The sequence below is a fragment of the Trachurus japonicus genome, chromosome 1 (genome assembly GCF_045865225.1).
Source record: "Trachurus japonicus isolate A0001 chromosome 1, Traja_1.0".
Taxonomy (NCBI): domain Eukaryota; kingdom Metazoa; phylum Chordata; class Actinopteri; order Carangiformes; family Carangidae; genus Trachurus; species Trachurus japonicus.
This window is the reverse complement of record NC_140907.1, coordinates 9306599-9324624: the sequence shown is the minus strand read 5'-3', so window position 1 is coordinate 9324624 and position 18026 is coordinate 9306599. Positions and strand designations below refer to the sequence as shown.

Here is an 18026-nt window from a genome sequence, read left to right as displayed (position 1 = left end):
ATACCAAGCAACGGGGGTCAACCACACCTCCTCACTAAGATAGGAGTTTCTGTCCACTCCTTGCTCAGAGTTCTCTGAGAGTGTTGTGGAATCACTCCTAAGCCAAGACTCCTTGCTAGGAATTTTTAGGTTAAGTTAGGAGCTCTCTGAGAGGATTCTTAGAATCTTTAGGAATACGGGCCCTGGTCTTCCTCCTCTCCCCGACACACAGCTGCTTCCAGCCGGGGAGCATACGTCAGTCCGACTGCCCACAAGTCCGACGGCTCATTTCTCCGACTACCCATTCTACAGTGTTGAGGTTAGGTTTAGGGTAAGGTTAAGGGTTAGGGCTACTTAAGTCGGAGAAGTGGGAGGTCGGACTGATGACGCAAAAATAAAGAAATGTATGGTCGGAGTCGGAGAAATGGGTGGTCGGAGAAATGGGTAGTCGGACAGACGTCATGCGCCCCTTCCAGCCGCAGCTCCAGGCCCCGGTCTTTCTGCTCCTCTTCCCCAGACACAGCACCCTGTGGCCGGTCACCCAGCACGAGGAGTCTCCCTGTAGCATGAGGCTGTGCTAATGGTTGCTAATGGCGGCGCTGCTCGTACCAGCGGTCGCCGCGGTCCCGTTGCCGGGGACGGCGACGACGGTACTGGCACCGCCTCGTTACCGGCAGCTGGTGCACAGCGGCGGCGCCAGCCCCGATGCCGCCGCTGTGCACCAGCTGCCGGTAACGAGGCGGTATTAGTGGGCTAGCGCCGAGCACAGCCTCATGCTACAGGGAGACTCTTCGCGCTGGGTGACCCAGGACAGGGTCCTGTGTCTGGGGGAGAGGAGCAGGAAGAGTCGGGGCCTGGAGCTCCGCGGCGCCGCGGTGCAGAGAGACCCAGGCTGCAGCGGCGGTGCTGAGTTTATGTTGAACAGGTAATCTTTGGTTTTATTGTGGAAGTTGTGACTGTGAATATGACATTTTACTCCGCATTCAAAGCCGCGTTTGGTTTCTGCAGGCAGCAGGCTTGTTGCTTGCTCCGCTCTGCTCTGCTCTGTGAGGGGAGGGGGGGGGGGGGGCGTGTCACGAGGAGGTCCCGAGGGGCGGGCCATACGAGCTCAGAGGGGAGGGGCGGGGAGAGGTGCTTTTTTCAAATTTTTCTCATCCTCTTTCAAAACGTACACCATAGCTTTAACTGCAAAAAAATTGCTGTTGATTTTACAAAAGACACGCTTGTAAAAATCACAAGTCTTATCACACCTGCAGATATTGGCCGCGTTTCCCAGATTTGTTAAGAAGCTCTTAGCGCTAAGATCTTCTTAGGAACGCTCTTAAGAACGCTGTGAAAGAAGAACGTGTTTCCCAGAGTCGTTCTTAGATTAAGAAGATCTTTAAGAAGGAAATGTAAGATCGAGCTGACCCACTCTTACGAGTCTTCTTAGCGACCAACGCTCACTTTTTCAAGGCAAATCAATATCACACTAAGCAAGATATTTAAACAGTGCACATTGTATGTTTAAAACATATTAAATTATGTGCCAAAATAAAAAATAAAGAGATAAAAAATAAAATAAGAACAATAATAAACTAAATATGAGGAATAACATGTGCTCTGCACACCAGACACACAAATAAAATGAATCATCATGACTATCATTTTTCATGGGTTAGGGGTTAGGGGCTTTTTGCGCACACATCGACGTCCCATATCTGCATGAACATCAAAAACAACCGTTCTTAAATCAACCCCTAGTGTCGCTGTTGCATCGTGTTTTTACGCAGTGGGGAGCTTCTTGGTGTGGTGGGGTCATCGCAAGCAAGGGTCAGTGTCACGGAGTGTGGCAGCCGTGACACCGATCCTCTCGTGCCATGTTATTCTGGCACCAAAAAGACTGTCATGCATTAACACTCCACTGCCTAAATATATATATAGCCTATATACATATGTATAGCATTGATCATTCAATGATGATGAGAAAAGAAAAACGTGTTGACCACCAAAATATTTTTTTAGTGGGTGGATTCGAACCCAGACCACAGCAATGCTTCAACTGGCAGTGGGGATACTCTATCAAGTGAGCTATTTGCTACCTTGTGCTTTCATCCTTTCTAGAGTTGTCTGGCTGTAAACCAGCCAGCCCCTGCGCACGTTTTTATTTTTTATTTTCACACACATCAATCACATGGTCACGCAGCCGTCTCGGCCGCATCATTACGAGGCTGTGCCGTGTCATCTACGGCCAGACCGTCACTGCCCGTGACCAACACGGGAACAACAGCGGAGAAGTTTCTAATCAGGCCCGCGGGCACCGGGACCTGTGTTAACCCCATGTTTGGCAAGTGGAAATCCCGTTTTTGGTTTATTCATCGCCCGTCGGTGCAGCTGCGCTTGTCACTGTGTGTGATTTATGCGCGTATTAGGTGGCGTGTGATATAATAATCGATTAGCCTGGCATCGATTGATTCAGTTTCAGTACCGTGTTGGTGGACAGCTCCCGTTAAGTGCTTCTGAAGAAGCTTCTTTGGCTTGATCTTAAGGTTCTCCTAAGAAGGCAGTTAAGAACGCATCTGGGAAACACCCGTATCTTAGCACTCCTTCTTAGCCGAACCCTTCTTAAGAGCCTTCTTACCCCTTGGCCGCACTGCACGCGGAAGCTGGGCGCGCGTGCTGCGCGCGGCTTCTCGGGCGCTTGGGTGGTCGCACTAGGAGCGTACTTCTCCTCCTCTCTCCACGCCGGTCAGACATCGACTGCAGTCGTTCATACTCGTATTCACTCGGTTTTCCACACACACGTCATTTTAAACATGTGTGTGTGTGTGTGTGTGTGTGTCTCATGTGCAGACGCAACGGTCAAATATGTATAGATGGACAAGCAATAACTTAGTTAATCATCATTTAATTATTTTATTTTGAAAATTGACCGGATTCTCTCGCCTTTTCTGTGCCCGACTTCCTGTCTGGTACGATTCGGTCTATCCAGCTTGACAGACGGCGCCCTTGGCGCGCGCGGCTCGCGTGAAAAATAGAAATGAACCGATCTGAAGCGCTGCAGGCGCGCGCACAGCGCTCCACAGCGCTCCACAGCGCGAGATGTGCGACCAGGCAGACCGGTTAACATGTGCGCCGATCTGAAACTGCCTCCGCTCCAGGGCGCTGCGCTTCGGTTCCGCGTCCAGTGCGACCAAGCTGTTAAAGCAGAAGTAAGTGGTCCGGTCGTTTTCGCTAATGCTGCGTTCCAGGCAGGCTTTTGAAATCGTAAATTACAGCTTCAAGTCACAACTTACGACTTTGTAGCGTTTCAGGCAACCCACTCGTGTTTTTCCGACCTGTTTTACCGGTGAAAGTCACTATAACGGCCACTCGTAACTTCCGACCGGTGAACTCGTACCAGATCGAACTGGTACCACTTCACGGTCGGAAAAATACGAGTTTCATTGAACGCACCATAACAGTCCTCGTCGCTACGTCGCCACATTCACGGCATTCCTTGGCTGCACACACAGCCCTGCATGCCGTTCTCTCTCCTCATTGGATAAAAACAGTAGGATACGATAAATGTTTTCTCTTCGGCTCAGAGCAGAGCAGAGGGACTGAGAGACCCGTGTTTCAGTCCAAACACTCTATGTAAGTGATTGCTGTTGGAAGATATAACTATTTAAGACTTATATTAACACAAATATATCACTTACTTCTGCTTTAAGTCCTTAAGAAAGATCGAATCTGGGAAACGCAGCCATTCTTTGTTTGTGGGCATGCAGGCACACTTTTACGAGGATGCACAATACTAAAATATACTATATAGCAAACTCTACAAGACATTATGCATGTAATTCTGGAGGGTCCTATGTCAGGGTTTATACAGAAATTCTTAAGTTGAATTTAATACCTTTTAATACCGTCACAGTATTTTTTAATACCAACACGACAACTGCAACTGTAGTGGCAACTTTTCAAACTGCAGGGTTGGGGGTAACTAATTAAAAAGTAACAGATTACTGTCATTTTCTTACTTAACTTTCTGAGTGACTAAGTGTAGTAGGCAAATGCTCACAATTCAAATCAAGTACCTGTTACCTGTTAGGGGGGTGTGCTTAGGGTGGTGACACTCAGCATTAACAAATTATACAGTATACAGGTGCATCTCAATACATTATAATATCATGGCAAAGTCCATTTCCAGAAGTAAAGCCAACATTTCTGTAGCCTATTAAAAATGATTTTTTTTATTTTTTTTTTTTAATTGGTCCTTTGTAATATTTAGATTTTTGGGGATACTGAATTATAAGTCTTCATTTAACGTTAGTCATAATTAGTAAAATTAAAATAAATAGAATAAATAAAGACATGAAATGTTTAATTGTTTGTGTTAGTTTCACTTTTTGAATTGAAATACTGACATATGCCTTGATAAACTTAACCATGATATTCTAATGCACCTGTGAATTGGAAATAATAGAAGTTATAAGTACAGTATATGAAATAATTAATTACTGCATACATCTTGACGGCTCACCTTTACTTCATTTTTAGCCTTCTGTGATTACGTTTGTCTGTACAGCACTTTGGAAACCTTTGTGTTTATTTAAATTGGGCAGAGCTCTGTGGGAAACACCTGCCCGACACAGCAACATAGGGAACCGTGCATGTCTGCAGCGCACAGCTGACACTCGTGCACGAAAAAACAAGCGGGTCGCCGTCACACCGAATGCGCGCAGCTACGGTGCTGCTTTCGGTTGTGAGCGTGCATGTCGCGCGTCTACATTGGATATTGTATAATCAGAGCGAACTATGAATGAGGTTGCTTCACTTTCACGTGATTATCAGCCTGTTCAACATTTTACTGACCTGACGTCTTTTCACATACTGTATGGGCTTCCTTCACCTTTCAAACGGGGCAGAGCTCCGTGGGAAACAGTAGGAGACACCGAGGGAGAATCTTGGTCTGACCCAACACTGACACATTGTGATCGCACATGATGCGCATCTATATTGAAAGTAAAGACAATACATCGGTCCGGTCCCCCATGCACACACGTTTTAACCAAGGCAGCAGCCAAAATCAGCCAGGCGGCACGGTTTTAGACTGAAGCGCAAATAGTTTTACTGCGAACGCACACTGACCGACGTCACATCATTGATATCGCTCTGGTCCTACTTGCACATATAATTTATAAAATATAGGCTAAATAAATTCACGGGATTTTTAGGCCTGCACTGAACACAAATGGGAACAAACTCATAGTTGGATACTGCTTCGAAAATGTAATACCTCGTCAGATGACATTTATTACTTTTTAATACTTTTTAATGGCCTTAATTTTTGCTAATTTCATTTACTACCTTTTAATACCTTTTACAACCCTGCGGAAACCCTGTATGTAAATCAAGAGTGTATTGAATCATCTTGTTCAGGCCGGACTGATAGAGCTGGACTGAATTTTGCTATTCTGGGTTTCCCTTTTTCCCCTCTGGATTTTAGAGATCAGCCATCCCCAATTTCACTGAGTACATTAATGCCAAGTGAATCTTAATTAAAACAGTCATTTGGGCAAATTCCTGTCCTGCTAAGGATATTAGCCTACCATTTTGAGCGTTTGGGAGACAATGCTATGTGCATATGATACATGAGCAAATAGAGATTGTGAACTGTTTCCAGATTCAAGTCACTAATTGAAAATCGTATGAAGCATTGGAAGCAGCTTTTCCCAGACCCTAATACCCCCTGATGCATTTGCCATCACAGATTAAATTATTGGGTCCAGTGGTTAGACATTATATTGTTTGGACTAAACATTGCTTCTTTAAACAATGGCCTCCAAAGCTCAATTAAAAAAGAAATGTTTGCAAATCTTTGATTTAAGCAGAAGTAAGCGATCCGGTGGTTTTGGCTAACTTAATGTCAGCCGATGGAGTTAGCAGTCCCTGCCCTCGTCCCTACGTCACCACATTCACGCGCATCCCTTGGCTGCACACACAGAGAGGACCGCCCCTTTATGCCGTTCTCTCTCCTCATTGGACAAAGGTTGTAGGATAAAAGGAAAGTTTTCTCCTCGGCTTACAGCAGAGCAGAGTGACTGACAGCTTGGACGCACTAAACGCGGAACCGAAGCGCAGCGCCCTGGAGCGGAGGGAGTTTCAGTTCGGCGCACATGTTAACAGGTCTGCCTGGCCGCACATCTCGTGCTGTGGAGCGCAGTGCGCGCGCCTGGAGCGCTTCAGTTCGGTTCATTTCTATTTTTCACGCGAGCCGAGAGCGCCGTCTGTCAAGCTGGACAGACGTGGTCGTACCAGACTGGAAGTCGGGCACAGAAAAGGCGAGAGAATCCGGTCAATTTTCAAAATAAATTAATTAAATGATGATTAATTAAGTTGTTGCTTGTCCATCTATACATATTTGACCGTTGCGTCTGCACATGAGACACACACACACATGTTTAAAATGACGTGTGTGTGGAAAACCGAGTGAATACGAGTATGAACGACTGCAGTCGATGTCTGACCGGCGCGGAGAGAGGAGGAGAAGTATGCTCCCAGTGCGACCACCCAAGCGCCCGAGAAGCCGCGCGCAGCGCGCGCGCCCAGCTTCCGCGTGCAGTGCGTCCAAAGTCTGACAGACCTGTGTTTCAGACCAAACCCTCTTTATAAGTGATTGCTGTCGGAAGATATAACTATTTAAGACTTATATTAACACAAATATTCCGCTTACTTCTGCTTTAATCAGAACCAAATACACGAAAATGTTGACCATTCACTACACCCAATATTTTTAAATGAAAGGGAGATGGGACCTGTATCTGAGGTTAATGATCCACAGTATTTACAAGGAAAACTGAGAGACTTCCTAGGTTATCATGAAGTCATTCACGCTTTATTTATCAGTCAGATTGCTTTTGATAAATGGCAGTAAATACATAACAGTAAATACATAACTCAGAATTGGGTAACACTTTACAATAAGGGTCCCTTAATTAACGCTAGTTAGTACATTATTAAGCATTAATTAACTGTTTACAGATATATTAACAATCATTACTATGTATTACTTAGCATTAGGAAACATATTAATTAATGTAGCCTATTAGTAAGCAGTTAATTAATGTTTACTACTCAAAGTTAGTTCATAAATTATTAAGCATAATAATGTAATTAGTTATCATTATGTATGCATTACTCAGCATTAATTATACATTAGTTAATATATTAATGCTTAATAATGTGCTAACTAACGTTAATTAAGGGACCCTTATCGTAAAATGTTAACCAGAAGGGTTTATTGTTTGAAATAACAACCATTTAATTTATCTTAATTTAAGGTACAGATGTTACTGGTTCAAAATTGCGGGGTTTGTCCTGCAATGCAGGATCGTGTGAACGCGTGTCTTTTCACCACAACTGTTTTCCTCTAGGTGGCAGCACCGTACTAAATACGGCTCAGACGTTTTGGGGACAATGATGACACGTCACACAATGTAGCCGCGATTAGGAGTGGCGCTGTTCATGATACAGAAGAGGATGAAAGGAGAACTAGCTGCAGACAGTAAATAATATAGTAGCCTAGTTTTTCAATGAAAAAATGTAACGACGGCAGCTACAGTAGACTATAGCCCACGTCTCACTCTCTTTTTTCGGTCATCTGTCTCGTCATCTCCAAAATGTGTTTTTAAAATGAGCCAACTACAGTACTGTGCAGTAGTGCCGCAGATTTCTCACTCCGCACCTTGTTTGAGAGTGCAGCTGGATGATTTCTTGTGAATGAACGGGTCTGTGTCACTTTGGGGCTGGGCGATAAAACATAGGATAAATAACTTTACCTCGATAGAAGACGCGGCCGATACAAAGTCGTTTCATTCATCCATTTTTTGACAGACAACACAAACAGCCAGTGATAATGAGAGTGGTGACACCATCAGCCATGCAGCCGGCCTGGACTTTTTATTTTTAATTATGAAGGATCATCTGCGCAAGGCAAAGATGATAGCATCAACAAAACACGGCGTAACACACGCGGCTGTATGGGACAGGCTTTTATTTAATTCAGAACAAACCGCTTAGCAAAAATGGAAAATATACCTAGTCTATAATAATTAATTGATCTGTTGTTTGGCCACTGTTTGAAAATAACCCGAATTATGAGCAAATAATCTGATCCAGAGCAGCAGTCATAATCAGACTTCTTCTAAATAAACCTAAACATTAAATAACTGGGTCAGGTCGGACCATGGGATTCTTTTTTCTCTTCTTCTTCACAGGAGAAAATGAGGTGCGCTGCGCTCACGGACGCGTTGATGTTTTGTGATTTATCTGCTGCCTTGACTCTGCCCTTGACGTTATGTAAACAAACATTTTTATCATGTGATCAACAACTCACATGTCTATTCTCTTAGTTACATAGGCTATAATTTAACACATATGTTGGATGATCACGCTGTTTTATAACTTTAAACGTATGTTGTTATTTGTCTCAAACGTCCCACCTATGCGGGTCGTTTGAGACACAGAGGAGGGGCGGTTGAAACAGCATGCTTTAAACAGAAACTACTGACATTAGGCTACTCCCGTTATGAAGCTTATCTGTGAAACGTGCGCTGCTCAGAGACCGGGCAGAACGGTCCCACTTGCTTTCTCCCCGGCTACGTTGGTGGAGATCTCCCACACAGTAAAAAATTTAGGCAACACATTCTTCCAGCTGGCTGTTTTTCTTCCAGTTACAGAAAGTAGCCTATGTGCAAAGTACCTTATGAGACACATTAACATCTCTATTCATATAACGCCCATCGAAACAGCTGATTTACATGTCGGCCGTTAACACATGGCGATTGGCCATTCACGCGGCTTTGTTCTTGGTTTCGGCCAATCAGCTTATAAGCACAATTGGCTAATTATCAGCTTTCAACCAATCGCACTGTTTTAATGTGTGTGTGAAAGTTATTTTCTTTAGTTCATTTTCGTTTCTTTTGGATTTTTTTTTACAACAATGTATCAATATAATATTGATTTCGTTTCATTTCGTTATAAAAATCAATCCCTTTTCTTTGAAACAATGAGATTGAGCAGCTAAAAACCAGACCAGTTCAACTGTAGCAATTTTCATACTAGTGTACTCGTTATTGCCAAAATGTCACATAATTTCTCACAATATAAATAGGTTAAATAAATATTTTTGTCCCGTGCGTAATTGTCAAGATCCGCATTTCGATTAAACTCGCCTTTCTTCACGAGTTGTTGGATGACTGCATTTTCATTTAATTTACTTATTTCCCTGTCCTAAGTCATGTTTATGGAGACACAGTTGAACATATTGTCATTTTACCCTCGGCATTTTCCCCTCACTTTGCTGAATATCTGTTGATTCATGTCATAAACACGAACATTAAAAATATGTGGTGTTTATTAAAAATACATGTTGTTCATTCAAATCGGTTGTTGTTCATTGCAAAACAGTTAGGCTATTAATTTGGTGATTTATATACAGATATTGATCGCGCTATGTGACCACAATCACTACGCACGGTGGCGTGAGGGACATTTGAAACAGCTGTATCAATCGTCCCTGCAGCGACTACTGACACTTCAACCTGTTTTGCCTCTAAACTTCAAAACTATGACATTGCATAGTTTAGGACCTGTTTATGTACGAATTCATCTGTTGTTAGGTCATATTGTTATTGCATGAAACACACAATACAACTTTTGATCACAAAAAAACTACCGCACCTAACATTTTACTTTCCGTAGTCAAAAACAGGTTCGCGCTAATAACTTTTGAATGGCGTGACGTAATTTCACAAGCTTTCCCAGGATTGGTCGGTGTTGAGTGCTGAACATAGTGACAAAATCTGACGGCTCAAGCTTGTGTGGTTTTCGAGGAAATCGCTGTGTATCAATCGTCCCGTGTATCAATCGACCCGGCTCTCCCCTACAATAGTTTCTGTGATTTAGGCAGGGTATACAGTAGTTAGTTCTAGTTTAATAGCCTAGAGTTTAAAGCAGATAACAGCGGCACGGCCGTTTGGGCTAATGCTGTGTTCAAGGCAGGCTTTTGAAACCGTAAGTTACAGCTTCAAGTCACAACTACGACTTGGTAGCGTTCCAGGTAACCCGTAGCTCGTGTTTTTACCGTCCTGTTGTCTGTGAAAGTTCCCTATAACGGCCATTCGTAACTTCCGACCCGTGAACTCGTACCAGATCGAACTGGTATGACTTCACAGGAAGGAAAAACACAAAGTACGAGTTTCCTTGAACGCACCATGAGTTAGCAGCCCCCGCCCTTGTCAGGCATCAATTGGTCCTCGTGCTACGTCACCACATTCACGCGCATCCCTTGGCTACACACACAGCCCTTCATGCCGTTCTCTCCCCTCATTGGATAACACTTGTATCCCACAAGGAAAATTTTCTCCTCGGGTTACAGCAGAGCAGAGTGACGGAGAGACTCGTGTTTAGGCTGAAATACTTCATGTAAGTGATTGCTGACGGAAAATAGGACTATTTAGGGCTTATATTAACAAAAACATTCCACTGATATCTGCTTTAAGCTGTGGATTACTGCACAGATCACTGAGTCATCCGCCTGTCGTCCTCCGTTCTCACAGATGCCACCTGGTGGTTGTTTTGGCACATTGAGGCTTTTCATTAAAACCTCTTGTCTCGCCAAAGAAAAAAAATGCCTGAGTCTTGTGCCGTCTCGCGTGGACCACGCGTGAAGTCCGCAATTTTGAACCAGTAACATCTGTATCAGAAAATAGGTACCAGGCTAGAACGGACCAGGCTTCAAATGAGCATTACCTGACTCGCATCAGAAAAATAATTCTCACAATTCTTAATACAGTTCTCAGAACATCATCGGGGCACTTGAAATCCCAGGAGGTATCTGAAAGCAAAAGACAAAGAAGAAAGTTGTCAGTAACGCCAAGTTAGTCAAAGTAACGCAAAAAACAACAACGAAACAAACAAAAAAATAAGAAAAACAATCCTTTTGTCTGTTAAGAAAGTTGTCAGTGTTAGGCTACCAAATATTTCAAACATTTTAAACATCGAGGCACTGCAATCATGTTTCAATCACTCACTGAGGGATGTGGTGGAGAGATGCACACTGAAGATGGTTGAGGCCATTCTGAACAACTCGGATCATCCACTTCATGGCACCTTGATGGACCAGGAAAGCAGTGGTGGTGGATGGCTCCTCTCTTTTTGCTGCAAGACAAAGAAGAAGCTATCAGGGTTTTTTATTCTTCTGCAAATGGTAGATGAGCTGACAGACAAATGAATTTCCCTTTGGGGATTAATAAAGTAATTTGTATTCGTATTTCTGTTTCTGCAGGTTTCAACAAGTTTTAAGTTAAATGTAAGACAAAGTTGACTAATAGGAGCCATGCGGCCCGGATGGCTCCTATTGGTCAATTTCTCTCTAATACCCTCCATCCAATCCCCTCGACTCCCCGGCTCCTCCTCGTCCTGAGACGTCCCGCCTCGTCCCCACCCCCTTCCGCTTAGAAACTACAAGTGGTTTGTAACTGCCCTGAGCTGCAGCCACAGACACATGAACCCCGGAATTCTGGCCCCCACCCCCGGCCGGTCTGCTGCTGAAAGCCCCACTAGGATTCAGAGAAGAACAGTACAGAAGCACAGAATGTGTTGCTGCCCTTATTACTGGTACCGGTGCCGCGTCGAGTCTCCCTGATCCTCTCCCCGGCACACAGCCGCCGCTGCAGCCTGAGCGGGGTCACTCTGCACACAGCCACACCGCGGCTAGCAGCCTCCCTCCAGCTCTGGAGCTTTGCTCGGCGCCGCTAATGGCGACGGTGCCCGTACCGGCGGTCCCGTTGCCGCCACCAGTTAGGCTACCGGTAGTTACGACAGCAACTGGCACCGCCTCATTACCGGCCGCTGGTGCACAGCGGCGGCAACGGGACCACAGGTACTGGCACTGTCGCCATTTGCGGCGCCGAGCAAAGCTCCAGAGCTGGAGGGAGACTGGTCGCGCCGGGCGACCAGGCACGAGGCGCTGTGTGAAGAGAAGCAGGAAGACATGGGGGCAGCCATGGCCCTTTGTGGAAGAGTTTGCCTATGTCTGATTTAAATAAATACTACATAATATAATAAAAATATATAAATATAATATAATTAGGGCCGGGACTTTAACGCATTAATTACGATTAATTAATTACACAAAAATTAACGCGTTAAAAAAATTTACGCATTTTAATCGCACTTTCAATTTTTCAATTTATTTATTTCTTTTTCTTTTTCTCACGTGTGTCTACGTGCGGTGCGCCCGCACGCGAGAGAGGCGGCAGTTTGAGAGGCTGACTGGCAGAGATGAGAGCTGGTGAAACCTAGCATGGTTATTTAAAACACCATCTCTGATCTCTGCCTGCACATAGATACACAGACACGGGCGCACGCTAAATGCGCTATATAGCGCTAATTGCTCAGCTGCAGCGCTATATCTATGACCTGTCACTGTCACAGGTGCATCTCATCTCATTATGATAGGACTTCACCCTCAGAGCTGTCTGTCTTCAGACTGTCCTGACCTGTCCCTGTGTGATGTTCAGGGACAGGGTCAGGGACAGAGTTTTATTAATGTTTACATCAGGCTGAGTTCAACAAATCAGTTTATGCTACTGTGATTTAAGTAGCCTAGTTAAATACTACAGTAATCATCATAGTGTATTGGAAGGAAAGACCATTTAATCTGTATGTATCAAATATCGATTAATGAATTCATCGATAATTAGCATCCCTAGTCTGTTGGTCTTGGTTAAGTACCTTGAATGCTTAAGCTTATGTATTCAGTCATTCAATGGTATACTAAAATCCATGTGGAAAAAAAATGCTTCTCACTGTTCTCAGGTCAAATATTTATATGCGATTAAAATGCAATTAATTGCGATTAATTAATTACAAAGCCTCTAATTAATTCGATTAATTTTTTTAATCGAGTCTCGGCCCTAAATATAATATAATATAATATAATAAATCTTAGGTTTAGTGAGTATGTATATTTTATAGGGGATGTCGTGGATATAAGTAAAGCCAAAAAAAGACAGGATTTGTAACTGCAAAAACACTTTTAAATTGTACCTCAGTTAATGCGTCTTTGGCCCGTTCCTGATCTCTCCCCCATGGTCAGTGGCCAGGTTTAATCAGTGGATGGCGTAGGCATTTATTTCAGTGTCTGCTGCACTGGTAGCAGCATGATTCTTCCTAACAGCTCCTGTTGGAAGAAAATGTGAAAAATAACAAGTTAAGAACTTGAAAAGTCGGTTCTCAAGAGAACTAAAAAATAGTTGATTCTTCCCTGTGAACCGTGACATCTGTGTCAGTGTCACTGGGTGTTTCATATTCCAGGCTGTATATATTTATCTGAATTCGGCAAATACATTATAAAACATCCAATTATAAAACTAAAACAAGGCTACCACCACTGGGATCCAGTGGCCAAATTAAATATTAGACAGCAATTCAGAAAACCACCACTATAAAATAAAACTACTGCAAGAACACTATTTTATGTTATATCATAATAAGAAAACAATTAGTCAAATGGTCACATTTCTAATTTCATCAGATAGCGGGAATAACTCCACAAGGCTGAAAAACAGGCCAAATCAAAAAACATGTTAATGGACAACTTGAACAGACTTACAGTAGGCTGATCGTCTTTCTGATTGAACCTAAAATGAGAACAGACAAAAGAACTGTTGTAAAACCACCTTATGAGGTGACAAACAGAAAAAGTTGGCAACAACTGAGGAGTCAGATACTCTTGTGAGTTGCTGTGCATCAGCAGGGTCCGACGTTAAGGTTTTTTCGTACTTTTCAAATCTACTTGCCCCATCTAAATTCTTACTTGCCCTGCCTAGGTTTTTTTTTCTGGTTGTGTGGTGCATACTTTCGCTCATGACTTATATCTTACTAAAATCCTTCCTGTTGACTATACACAACACTACACAACACTTCTTTCTTCAGAAAGCAGTATTTATTAGGGTCCGGGCAGCTAAGCTGCCGGGACACTATTGTATTCCTAGGAATTCTTCTTCTTCTTCTTCTTTCTTTCTTTCTTCTTCTTCCAAGGAAGTCATACTTCCCATGGGTGAAAACTCACCAAACTTCACAGAAACATCCGACCCCATGCCAGATTCACTCAACTCCAAGGACATGTGCCCCCCCCTCCTAGGGGGGGCACAATAAGCGTTTAAATTTAAAAACTTTAAAAATTCCTACCAAACCAACGGTAGATGCTACAGTGTTGAAACTTCACCACAATGTAGCCTCAATACTGCTGAAACTTTTGTCCACTTAAACTTATTACAAATTATGAAGTCCATCACTCTGTTTTTTTCAATAACTGTAAAACTTTTAAAATGTATCTCCTCCCACAATTTTTGCTCAATTGACACCAAACTTGCTACAGAGCATCTCCAGACCGTCCTCCACAAAACTTGTTTCTCGGATTTTTGATTAAGCAAAAATTGAGCCTACAGTGCATGAAAACGTTTCACTGTAAACACTACTGTAAACATATACCATCAAATTCTTGATAAATACATTTTCAATCTTCCTGAAAAAAAATGAGAATATTCTGGAGTCATGGTTGATGAAGTTTGGCAAATATCAGAATTTTATCTCAAAAACTGAATTTTCTAGAACATTTTGAATTCTGCTCTCATGGGAACAACTGCAGTCAATGTGAGACTGGAATTTATAAACATCATATTTTCTCTTATGAAGCAAAACACTTATCATTAAAAACAAATCACCAACATTTCCATGCTGTCAAGATGCAATTTATGTATTATCAGATTTTTGTTTAGATGACTGAATTTCTGAAATTTTGACCATTTCATCACAACAGCTGCCCGGGCACTGGCTCACCTGAGTGGATAAATGAAGCTACACAGCAGGTCTCACTACCAGCTAATTAGCTCAGTGGGTTAAGAGCTGGTTCTTGGTGTCAGAGATTGTGAGTTCGAGACCCAGCGAGGGTGATGATGATGATTACGGATCAAAATGTCACATGTCCACAAGCTGTTTTGCTGTCTAGATGCAATTTATGTGTTAACTGATTTTTGTTTAATAGAATTTCTGACTTTCTTAAATCTGCCTTGACAACAGCTGCCCGGGCACTGACTCACCTGAGTGGATAAATGAAGCTACACAGCAGGTCTCACTACCAGCCAATTAGCTCAGCGAGTTAGGAGCTGGTTCTTGGTGTCAGAGGCTGTGGGTTCGAGACCCAGCAAGGGTGATGATGATGATGATGACAGATCAAAATGTCAGTTGTCCTCAACACGAAACACAAGACAGTTGTACTGATGGTGGCATCACAGCAAGCCTCTAAGTTTAAAAATCCAAATAGCTTGGACTGGACCTTGTGCGAAGGCTCCTAACATCTTAGAGTCACAGTAGATGTTTAACAAATACATATCATTATTTTACCTCAAAACGGATTTTTCTTTTTACTGTGGTTTCAAATCTGCCTGCGCGACAGTGAATGGCTTACTCAATTTGTGAAGCCACTGTTAAATGCCACTTGGCAATTAGCTCAGTGTGATAAACAACGGTCTTTGGTTCTTGAGGTTGTGGGTTCAATCCTCACTCAACTGGTGCAAATTGGACATTATAAGGTCAACTGTCTTGTCTTCCTATTCTCCTGTTTGTTGCTCAGAATTGCCTAAATTTGCCCAAAAGTAGCCCGGACCCGACCCATTGCTGCGCAGCAGCTATAATTATTATCTATAATTGCATTTAAATGGCAATCATTGCAGACATGTAAAATTAACTGCTATTTCACATTATTTGACCAGTAGCAGTTACACCCTCCATGCCCTATCTGAACAGGTGAGCCACCTGTTTAATGCCCGATCACAGTTGAAATCTTGAACTGAAGGGCCTTTTAATGGCTAAAAACATTAACCTGGACAACATTTTAACAGATAGCTGGCTCCTCCAATCAGATTTTATTCTTTTCATTGCATTCACATGCTGCAGTGGACAATTTAGCTTCAGTATTAATGCAGTATCTAAAAATATATATATATATATATTAGAAAAGACCAATTTAATTTTTAATATGAAAATGTTCATGTCCATCTATATGCTCTCAATACTTGCTATGCTCAAAATTCGATTTTGGCGTCAAGTCGGACTTCTGTCCTTGTCTCAATATACATGCAACTGAAAAAACCGAATAACTGATGGGTCCGCCCCCTCATGCGGCGTCACCTGTTGTTTCAGCGGGTTAATACGCCCCCTGTCCTGTTGACTTTTCTGTCACCTGGTAAAAAACTGAATATAAACAACTTATAAGCTTAATAATAAATTCTCAACTGCAGTTCCCGACCAGACGCGCCAGTCTGGGCTGGATGCGCCCTGAGAATAGGATACGGGTTTCCTTTTTCCTCTCTCTCTCTCTTTTAAAAAAAAAAAAAAAAACACTCTTGCTGGTTGCGCTGTGTGAAATGCATTGAATCGGTGCTGATGTTGGGTTTTTTTCTTTACTTTGCCTGGTTCAGGCGGCTTCTCTGCTCCACTTTGTGCCGTCTCTACAGTTGTGGAGCATGCGCACATGCATTGTCTAGTTATACTCCGACTAAGGTGTATACATGACGGAGAAAATCGAATTCCAATCGCATTATCTGGGTGTCTTAATCGGAGTTCTCAACTCCGATTTCAGTCGGACTAAGGTGTTTACATGCACTTCAGTTGTCCAGTTATAGTCGGATTAAGGCAATAATTCGTTTTTTTCAAGTGTCATGTAAACGTACTGAGTGACAGACAAACAGCCAATCACAGGGGTCTCAAACTCAATTTAGTTCAGGGGTAACAAACAGCACAATTTGATCTCAAGTAGGCCTAACCAGTAAAACAATAGCATGATAGCCTATACATATATTTTATTTTTTTTATTTTTCCTCTGTTTTAGTACATTATTAATATGTTTACAGTTAATGAACTATCCTTTTACAAAACATATTATGAACCACCTTAAATTTCTTGATAAAAATATGTTTAATTTAAAATTTTCACACTTACTGAGGGCCGGATTGGACCCACTGTTGGGCCGGTTTTGGCCCGCGGGCCGTATGTTTGACACCCCTGGTTGAAGCGCCGTCTCCACGTGTGTTTATTGACAACAGGATTATAACCTAAAAAGGGCACGTTAGCTCGTCGGTATGGTAACTAAACGGTAACGGGTGACTGTTGCGTGCGTCTGCCCCGAGTCTGAAACAGCGGCGGCGTTAATGAAGCAGCGTCAGGCCGCTCACCGTCAGTGAAATGCTCGGTGAAATCGCCGATTAAATATGGCGAGCCGCGAGCGACGTACAGCCTATCTCACCTGGTAGAGCACCCGCTGCAGCGACCCAGCTCGATCCCACCTGACAGTGCCTTTGCTGCGCGTCAACCCCCCCTCTCACTCTCTCCCTCTCCCCCCGTCTCTCTCCAGCTGTCCTTTCAAAATAAATGCATAAAAAGTCCGAAAATAAAAAATAATAAAATCTGAGTCGGTGCTTGCCCGACCGGGCAAGTCCGCGCAGGTTCTACCTGCCCGCCGGTAATTTTTACTTGCCCCGGGCAATTGGGCAACCGTTATTGTCGAACCCTGATCAGTCCATTTTCTTAAATTGTATATTGTTTTATAAAGTTATATAGACCAAAATAATTAAAGCAGAAGTAAGCGATCCGGTCGTTTTGGCTAATGCTGCGTTCCAGGCAGGCTTTTGAAACCGTAAGTTACGGCTTCAAGTCACAACTTACGACTTTGTAGCATTCCAGGCAACCCGCAACTCGCGTTTCTCCGACCTGTTGCCTGTGAAAGTCACTATAACGGCCACTCGTAACTTCCGACCCGTGAATTCGTACCAGATCGAACTGGTACAACTTCACAGGTCGGAAAAACACAAGTTACGGGTTGCCTTGAACGCACCATAACGTCTTGTCAGCCGATGGAGTTAGCAGCCCCCGCCCTCGTCTTGGATCTATTGGTCCTCGTCCCTACGTCACCACATTCAGGCGCATCCCTTGGCTGCACACACAGCCCTTCATGTCGT

At 43.2% G+C, this 18026-nt stretch overlaps 1 long non-coding RNA gene across 1 annotated transcript; it reads right to left on the bottom strand.

The window, feature by feature from the left end:
* Positions 1–10732: 10732 nt before the first annotated feature.
* On the bottom strand, positions 10733–13655 carry LOC146991358 (uncharacterized). Its single transcript, XR_015036931.1, has 4 exons — positions 13622–13655; positions 13057–13186; positions 11037–11163; positions 10733–10840 (listed from the first exon to the last, which is right to left on the bottom strand). It is a non-coding gene; the product is annotated as an uncharacterized LOC146991358 (long non-coding RNA).
* Between the last annotated feature and the right edge of the window lie 4371 nt (positions 13656–18026).